Here is a 10,137-nt window from a genome sequence, read left to right as displayed (position 1 = left end):
TTACTAATAGTTAAAACCAAAAAGAGTAAATCTGGTAAAGAATATCAGAGTAAGTGCAATGTACGTACAATGTAACTACTGATCAACGTAACTGCAATTTATTTAAAGTCACACTATATCATGTATGGATGTGAGAGTTGGACTATAAAGAAAGCTGAGCGCTGAAGAATTTATGATTTTGAACTGTGGTGTTGGAGAAGACTCTTGAGAGTCCCTTGGACTGCAAGGAGATCCAACCAGTCCATCCTAAAGGAAATCATCCCTGAATATTCATTGGAAGGACTGATACTGAAGCTGAAACTCCAATACTTTGGCCACCTGATGTGAAGAGCTGACTCATTTGAAAAGACCCTGATGCTGGGAGGGATTGGGGGCAGGAGGAGAAGGGGACGACAGAGGATGAGATGGTTGGATGGCATCACTGACTCAATGGACATGGTCTTGGGTGGACTCCGGGAGTTGGTGATGGACAGGGAGGCCTGGCATGCTGCAGTTCATGGGGTCGCAGAGTCAGACACGACTGAGCGACTGAACTGAAATCATTATTTGGGAGTGCTTACCCTGTACATGCAGTTACACTGAAATAGATAACTGAAACATGGGAGGGGTGAATAAAGAGAAAATTGGTAATTATCAGAGTGAAGAATTACAAAGCAACAATGAGATTATCTATGACTTTTCTGAGAATACAGCAAAAAGAAAATATTTTAATTACTTCAGAAGAGAAGGAATTAAGGTAAGCATACTAAATTCTATTGACCACTGGAAAGGAAGATAGACATATGCTACATTTCTATACTGGAGGCTGAGAGGCAAAGATTGATCTTGCTGAATCAGTTATAGGTGGCTATACCTCAGGAACCACACTTAAGGGGTAGAGCCTAAGGAACTATACCCACACACCTCAGCCACACCTGGACAGCATCTAAATGGTAGGATCCTGACCTCAAGGCTAAGCTGGAGGTCTTCCTGGGATGAGACTTTGAGGGGTCTTGGGGGATGGTGAGTGGGAGGGATGTGAATCACTTGGGTTCAGAGGGCAGAGTGGGGTAGACAGTTAGGTTGGTAGAGTCCAATGAAGGATACCTCCAGGTGTTCACTCTCAGAGTACTCTCCTTCCACATTGACTCTGGGCTTGGCCATGGACAGGCTTTGACCAGTGGAACATTAGCAGATGGGATGTAAACAGAGGCTTGATAAGCTGGTCAGCGTGGGGCCTGTCCTCTTGGAGTACTTCTAGTGGGAAGCAAGCGTCCTTCTGCTGGAGAGCCACGTGGAGGGGCTCTAGAAAGTGAACCATAAAGTAGAAAGAGGCTATGCAGAAGAGACCCAAGACGTACCAGCAGAGCTGTACGCAGCTCTTGACCCGCTGAATGCAGTCACTCTCAGGGAAGGGGGACGGGCGATGGAGAAGCCTACATTCCACTTGCAAAATTGTCTTAACAAACAACTGTTGTTTAAGCCACTGGCTTAACAGTGTACATTTGTAAGGTGGTTTGTTATGTAACAACAGACATCTGAAACAGAGGATAAGGCATAGAAGACTTCACTGAGAAGACTCAGAGGTGAGAAAGAAGCCATATCTGGGCAGGAAAGCATCCCAGGCAGAGGGATGAGCATGCACAAAGCCCTGAGGTAAGAGCAGACCTGGCTTACCTGAGGAGCTGCACAGAGGCCAGGAGAGCTCGGACAGTGAGGGAGTGGGGTGGGGGACACATTAGGAGAGAGAGTTAGAGCAGTAACAGTGACCAGATCAACCCAGGATTTGCAGGTCATTGTATAGACTTTGACTTTCATCCAGAGGTTGATGGAAAGCCATTGGAAATTGAAAGCGTTCATCAATTCATTTAAAACTATCTGTTTAGCTTGACTGTATGCCAGTTTCAGAGTGCTGGGCATTCAACAATCAATAGGACTTTGTGTGTGTTGGGACAAGGGCAGGAGGAAGGGTTTTGAGACGGTGGAATAAGAGGAGCAGGATTACAAAAAAGCTGGACCAGATGGGAGGGAGACCGCTTTCTGTTGGCCCAGGCCACCTGAAGGGTAGAGATCCCTTTAGCCAGGACCCCTCTTAGCTTTCCTCAAAGTCTCTCTTCAAGATAATTTGCTACAATTTTATATTTGAGTACATTATACCCACACAAGAAAGCTCACTTCTCTTTTAAGACAATTTAATTTCCTAAAAGCTTTTTTCCAAACAAACGGCGTTTCACCAGCCACGCACATGTGTTCTCCAAAGATCACGCCAGGCTCCAGCATTCTGTGCTCTGCCTGTCAATACATTTACGGAAAAACGTTCTGTTAAATTTTAAAAGATTCTCTTCAAAAGACACTGTGTACTTCCCAAAAGGTACTTTACGAATATAGTGCTTTACAGATTGCAGTGAGGTTTCAGAGCAATTGACTCACCACCGCATCACATTCTTAGAGCCAAACTAAATGGCAAAGTAACAAGCAAAGAAGGCATAAAGCTAACATTATTATAGCTTTAAATAAAAGTTCCTGAAGCAATTTTCCTTACGTGTGGAGCCACACACATCAAAGTATGCTTACTGGCAGGGAAGGTGACAGTAACAAGAGGACTTCGCTGGGCCTTGACACGTGTAGTTTCTGGAGAAAAGTGTGAAGATCTGGTCACGGGTGGAGTAAGTTGTAATTCTTCCAGCTGGTCAAGCTGTCAATTCACACGGAACCTGGACGGCCTCCCAGTTCAGGTCGGACTATATTTAGAATAGTATTTTCAGAGAACTTCTTGTCAAACACACATTCTTTGCAGGAAGGAAGCACAAGTGCTCCCTTCAACAGAATAAAATCCTTCTCCTTATTCTGCACTCCCCTGGGTTTATAAAGACAAGAAATCCCAAAACACCTCCTTGCTTTAGAAGAGGTATTTGTTTGGCTAACTCATTTCTCTCAAAAATGCAACTAAATGGTCTTCTTTACGTTATCTTGTTTCTTTGTTGTTCAGTCACTCTGTAGTGCCCACTCTTTGCAACCCCATGGACTGCAGCACGCCAGGCTTCCCTGTCCTTCACTATCTCCCAGAGTTTGCTCCAACTCATGTCCATTGAGTCAATGATGCCATCCAACCATCTCATCCTCTGTCACCCCTTCTCCTCCAGGCCTCAGTTTTTCCCAGCATCAAGATCTTTTCCAATGAGTCAGTTCATCACATCAGGTGACCAAAGTATTGGAGCTTCAGCATCAGCATCAGTCCTTCCAATGAATATTCAGGGTTGACTTCCTTTAGGATTGACTGTTTTAGGATTTTATTTCTTAAATTCTAATTAATAACAAGATTTCAGTTTCCAGCTACCTGATATTTAAATGACTTCACTGAACATTTGTTTCTCACAAACAGCTCTATTTTTCTGACTTAAGGGCCATATAAAATAGATAAGAAAAATCTAAAAATACCATTGTATCTACTAACACTATTATCTTGTATCTTTTAAGTCATTCTTGTATAAGGTGTTTTATTTTCCATTTTAAATCATTTATTCTCAAAGAACTGTAACTAACTCCTCTTGAAATGTGATTTGGGTTTTAAGACACATGACAGTTATTTGCACTCTATGCTATTAGTCTCTGCACCCTCTCTCCTGCCCTGCACTCTGAACTCTTCCACAATCTGAAATAATAATTTCTGAAGATTCCAACCAGTCACTTATTTCTTTAGCTCTCCTCAAGGGGCTAGGGCTCTAAGTCTGTTTCTTTAGTTCATCAGAATCAGAATCACATGGTATTAAAACTCAGGCCCCAAGACCCCATTTCAAACTTATAAACTTGAAACTTCTGGGTGTGTGGCCAGGAACAAACATCCCAATTGATTCAGATGTACCAGAGGTTTGACAGGCACCGCACCAGACCATAGTCCCTAAGCCCTGTAAGCATCTGATACACAGAACAAACCCTCAGCCCAAGAAGATACCAGGGGGACTACATTTTGCATACTTTCTCAGGGAATTCACAAACGCTCTGAAGCCTGTCCACAGACCCTTCTTTCCCCAGTGTGTCTGGACTCCTTGTTTAATAACTTTCTCTTTGACTCCAAGCAAATCAGTATGAATAAGACTGGGCACTGGCTGTGCCCTGCTCTGTTCTGTTGAGGAGAGCCACTGACAATTTCCTGCCTTTATCTCAACCTCAAAATGAAGTGTGTTTTTCTTATCCAATTCACACAAGTATTGTGATGCTGAAATTGCTTTAAGAGCTTTAGAGGAAAGGTACCATATAAATGCAAATAACAGGAGATTTGATAAGAAGAATAGTCATACCCAAGTGCACAGGGCTGCCCTACCCCTTGTGGGTTAAGGAAGTTTGCAGTTTCACTGCTATTACCATTCAGTTTACACCAGAGAATAGACTATAACATGAGCCTTCTAGAATTCTTTCTATGAAAGAAAGGATTGCAGGCACATTTTTCTCATATGATCATATAATACGCCACCTAGAGAATGAAAAGATGAAAGAAGACACCCTGGACCGTAAGTCCTAAAGATGCCACAACCACCTCAAGAGGAAGAAAGAATACAGGGCTAGTAGGGAAAACTCTACAATTTCAAATTTAAGGAAACTCGGGGAACTCCAAAGAGAATACTGAAATCACAGCTCTCTCCCTGTGGCAAGACATATTTTAACACTTAGCACAAACATCCATCCACACATTATATAACCTGGCATTATACCACTTTAATTACTCAGGTTGGGCATATCTACCATGCCCTCAATCCATCACGTTGGTTTTTGTAACCAGGGCAGCAGAGCTGGAGTACAGCCTAAGGAGAGTTAATTTAGTATAAAAAAATAATAAAGAAAAAGCAGGATTTTTTTTTTAAGACATTCTGGCTCTTTGGATGATTTCACTATATCAGCAGCTCTTTCTAGACTTCCTCTGAAACTTTCTCTTGAACCTGCCTACAATTTAGCCAGCAACAACCACAGCACTACTTCCTTGGTTGCTGTACATTAAGTGAACAGCTAGATAAAATGCAGGCATTAGCCAAGGAGTGAGTGGCCAAGGACATTTTACATGGCATCTTTCTAATCCTATATAAACATCTTAAACAAAACCTAAGGAGAATAATAAAGGACAGGAAAATAACCTCACCTTCAGAATAGCATCTTCTGCACAGATTTTTTTGCCTGAGTTCCAGAGCTCGCATGTTACATCCTCAACAATTGTACATGGCAGAAAAAGAAGAAAAGCTAGCGGAGGTGATGGAATTCTAGTTGAGCTATTTCAAATCCTGAAAGATGATGCTGTGAAAGTGCTGCACTCAATATGCCAGCAAATTTGGAAAATTCAGCAGTGGCCACAGGATTGGAAAAGGTCAGTTTTCATTCCAATCCCTAAGAAAGGCAATCCCAAAGAATGCTCAAACTACCACACAATTGCACTCATCTCACACGCTAGTAAAGTAATGCTCAAAATTCTCCAAGCCAGGCTTCAGCAATACGTGAGCCGAGAACTTCCAAATGTTCAACCTAGTTTTAGAAAAGGCAGAGGAACCAGAGATCAAATTGCCAATACCCGCTGGATCATCGAAAAAGCAGGAGAGTTCCAGAAAAACATCTATTTCTGCTTTATTGACTACGCCAAAGCCTTCGACTGTGTGGATCACAATAAACTGTGGAAAATTCTGAAGGAGATGGGAATACCAGACCACCTGACCTGCCTCTTGAGAAACCTGTATGCAGGTCAGGAAGCAACAGTTAGAACTGGACATGGAACAACAGACTGGTTCCAAATAGGAAAAGGAGTACGTCAAGGCTGTATATTGTCACCCTGCTTATTTAACTTATATGCAGAGTACATCATGAGAAAGGCTGGGCTGGAAGAAGCATAAGCTGGAATCAAGATTGCCGGGAGAAATATCAATAACCTCAGATAAGCAGATGACAGAGAGTGAAGAGGAACTAAAAAGCCTCTTGATGAAAGTGAAAGAGGAGGGTGAAAAAGTTGGCTTAAATCTTAACATTCAGAAAACTAAGATCATGGCATCTGGTCCCATCACTTCATGGGAAATAGATGGAAACAGTGACAGACTTTATTTTGGGGGGCTCCAAAATCACTGCAGATGGTGACTGCAGCCATGAAATTAAAAGACGCTTACTCCTTGGAAGGAAAGTTATGACCAATGTAGATAGCATATTAAAAAGCAGAGACATTACTTTGCCAACAAAGGTCCGTCTGGTCAAGGCTATAGTTTTTCCAGTGGTCATGTATGGATGTGAGAGTTGGACTGTGAAGAAAGCTGAGTGCTGAAAAACTGATGCTTTTGAACTATGATGTTGGAGAAGACTGTTGAGAGTCCCTTGGACTGCAAGGAGATCCAACCAGTCCATTCTGAAGATCAGCCCTGGGTGTTCATTGGAAGGACTGATGCTGAAGCTGAAACTCCAATACTTCGGCCACCTCATGCGAACAGTTGACTCATTGGAAAAGACCCTGGTGCTGGGAGGGATTGGGGGCAGGAGGAGAAGGGGACGACAGAGGATGAGATGGCTGGATGGCATCACCAACTCGATGGGCATGAGTTTGAGTAAACTCCAGGAGTTTGTGATGAACAGGGAGGCCTGGCGTGCTGCGACTCATGGGGTCGCAAAGAGTCGGACACGACTGAGCGAGTGAACTGAGCTGATACTCTATCACACCTGAGGCAACCAGGACTTTGTGCTTGATGTTATTCTTTTTGTAATTACACATATACTGTGTTTCATTGTGCTTCACTTTATTGCCCTTCACAGATATTACATCTTTTTTTCCTTTACCAGTTGCAGGTTTGTGGCAACCCTGCAACAAGCAAGTCTATAGACACCATTTTTCTAATAGAATTGGCTCACTTCATGTCTCTCTATCCCATTTTGCTAATTTTCACAATATCTTAAATATTTTCATTATGGTATATTTGTTATGGTAATCTATGGTCAGTGGTCTTTGATGTTACTATGGCAATGATTTCAGGGGTGGGGGTGTGTCATGAACTGTGCCCATGTAAGACAGAGAAATTAATTAACCAATGTTGTGTGTGTTCTGACTGCTCCACTGACTGGCCATTCTCTCTCTCTCCCTCTCCTTGACCCCCCTGTTCCTTGAGACACAACAACACTGAAATTAGGCCAACTGATAGCTGTACCAGGGCCACTAAGTGTTCCAGCAAAAGGAAGAGTCAATGGGGCAAACTTCATTGCTTTATTTTAAAAAATTGCCATGGCCACCCCAATGTTCAGCAACCACCGCACTCATCAGACAGCAGCCCTCAACACTGAGGCAAGATCCTCCACCAACAAACAGATTATGACTTGTTGAAGGCTCAGGTGATGGTTAGCATTTTTTAATAATGAATTTTTTCAATTAAGGTTTGTACATTTTTAGACATAATGCTATTTCACACTTAAAAGACTACAGTATACTATAAACATAACTTTTATACACACTGGTAAACCGAAAATTTCCTGTGACTTGATTTACTGTGGTTTCACTTTATTGCAATGGTTTGGATTCTGCAATATCTCTGAGACATACCTGTGGTGTCCTTTTAAAATATTAATTATCCTCTTGTTCGAAGAGACAGACAGTTGGGGTTGTCATTTTTCAGCAAACCCATAAAGAAAAACAATCCATCCTCCTGGACTTTAAATAGAGAAATTTGATCAAATATTAATACAAAAGTCAAGTCCAAATCCAGGAACTATCAGATGGGAGATGGGAGACAGGAAAGAAAGCTCCTGCTTTTGAATAAAGACTTTGGATGCTATAGTGTGTGTTGTTCAGTTGTGTCTAGCTTTGTGTGACCCCAAGGACTGTAGCCCACCAGGCTCCTCCATCCATTGAATTCTCCAGGCAAGAATACTGGAGTGGGTTGCCATTCCCTTCTCCAGGTGATATTCCTCACCCAGGGATCTAACTCAGGTCTCCTGCACTGCAAGCATATTCTTTACCATCTGAGCCACAAGGGAAGCCCTTGGATGCTATAAACCCAAACCAATATACCACCTTGCTTTCTTCCCACAGCTCCCCTATAGGAGAAAGCACAAAACTAAACAGAACAGCCTAAATGGCCCAAGATCAAGTGCTAGTTCTAAAGGCCTCAGTGCATAGTAAGTAGGCCTCAAGGAGAGAGCAACTCAATGCTTAAAAATAAAGGTCACTTAGTATCTAGCATCTCTTTCTGACACTTTAGGGAAAGCTTCCAAATATTCCAACACATATCAAAATCAAAAATCTCAAAACCACAGCAGGAGATGTTATCTAAAGAAGAAAGCTGAAGATTCCTACTTGAACCACTTTTCTTTCACTTCAGATCACAAACTTTAAACCTACAGAGCTTTCAGTGGAAGGATTCACAGAACTAAACAGTTCTAATGTTTTAGTGAGAATGAATAAAGCTACTATCAATGAGACTGGAAATCTTACTTAAAAATCTCCTTTCTATTGGGTGCATCTATAGAACTCTTCCATCATAATTCCAGTGAAATAACACATCTGCATGAGACATTTGAGTATGCTAGATCTTTCTCTGAAATTGTTTATTATCTTGCCTTTTTAAAACATAATATATTCCTGCCACTGACTGGATATACTATAACAAGGTCAGAAAAGTCCCACTTATGATAGAACTATTGTTTCACTCTCTTTCATGTTGAGAATGCTTCCAGTGTTGTCCATGCATGCAAACAGGGCTAAAAAAGAGAGCAGCGGGATTCTCCTCTACTTGATACGTGTAAAATCCACTTTTCATCAGCGGCTCTTCGCAGAAACTGCCACTGATTGCAGCTCTGCTTTGCTCATCACAGTCTGATGAATGTTTTTGCTCAAAATAAGTCACCCTTTGCTGATTGCTACAGGCTGCTCAGTCTGTCAATTGTGGAAATACAGCACCCTCCAGCTAGGCCACACTGCTTATTGTAATCAAAGAGTCAGATGCAAACATTCATTCCCATGATTCCTCAGCTCTGATCTCTATTTGTCTACTGCAGTGTTCATTTTGGCTGTGAGATACCCTCAGAAAGAAAATGCCGCAGGTTAGGGATCAAGTCACTCACCTCAGCTAAGTTAAAATCTTCCTCTCAGACAGAGAATAAGCCTCTCATTTTCCTAAAAAATAAGCCAAAGAAAGGTAAGCTTTCTTTTAAAATACAGTGGGGTAGAAGCTACTATTTTTTACAAGGATGAAAGGAATGCATCCTTTTAAAAGGATATTAGAGGATGTAGGAACTAGAGCCTAAAGATTTGCATCCGTGACAGAAATTCTGAATGTCATGAGTTTAATACCTGTCAATCAAAAGACTGTTAAGAGTACATTTGTATATGTCACACAATAATATTGGGAATGAAGTGATTAAACCGAAGCTCCTCCATTCATGGGATTCCCTAGACAAGAATACTGGAGTGGGTTGCCATTTGCTCCTCCAAGGGATCTTCCCAACCCAGGGATCAAACGCATGTCTCCTGCCACTCCTGCATTGGCAGGTGGATTCTTTTACCACTGAGTCACCTGCGGAGTCCCTAGAAAGGCCCTGAGCTACTTCCTAAGTACTGATGCCAGAAGAAAGATAGGGAGTTCAATGGTGCTATTTTTAAAATAACTACATTATATCTATATTTGTGTCCAATGAATATCCATTTTAAATGCCCATTCCAAGTAGGAAATAACTTTCTCTGCCAGAAGGGGTAAGCATTCATATCAGTTAGGACTAGGTTCTGCTACATATAACAGAAAAACCCAATGAGCAAACAGCTTAAAGTCTTAGAAGAGAGAAACAATGTATGTCTCTTACACATAAGAAATTCAGAGGAAAACAATCCAGGGATGGAATGATGGGCGACAGCATCATCTCTTACTCGAGCTCTCCTCTTTCCTCCCTCATCCTAGGGCTTGATTTTCATTCTCAAAATCATCTTATGGTCTAGGTGGCTGCACGAGCTCCAGCCATTACATCACATTCCAGAGAGCAGGATGGAAGAAACAAAGAGGCAACTCCCAGTGCCTTTTCTCCAGAGACTTCCCAGCAGTCCCACGCAGCACCTCTACTTATATCTCATTGGTGAGAACGTGGTCACATGGCTAATACTTAGTGGCATTGGAAACAGGCAAACAATTATAGTGGAGGCTATACAAACTCTGCTAAAAC

This window comes from Dama dama, chromosome 13 (assembly GCF_033118175.1).
Source record: "Dama dama isolate Ldn47 chromosome 13, ASM3311817v1, whole genome shotgun sequence".
NCBI lineage: Eukaryota > Metazoa > Chordata > Mammalia > Artiodactyla > Cervidae > Dama > Dama dama.
Note: the sequence above shows the minus strand (reverse complement) of the source record.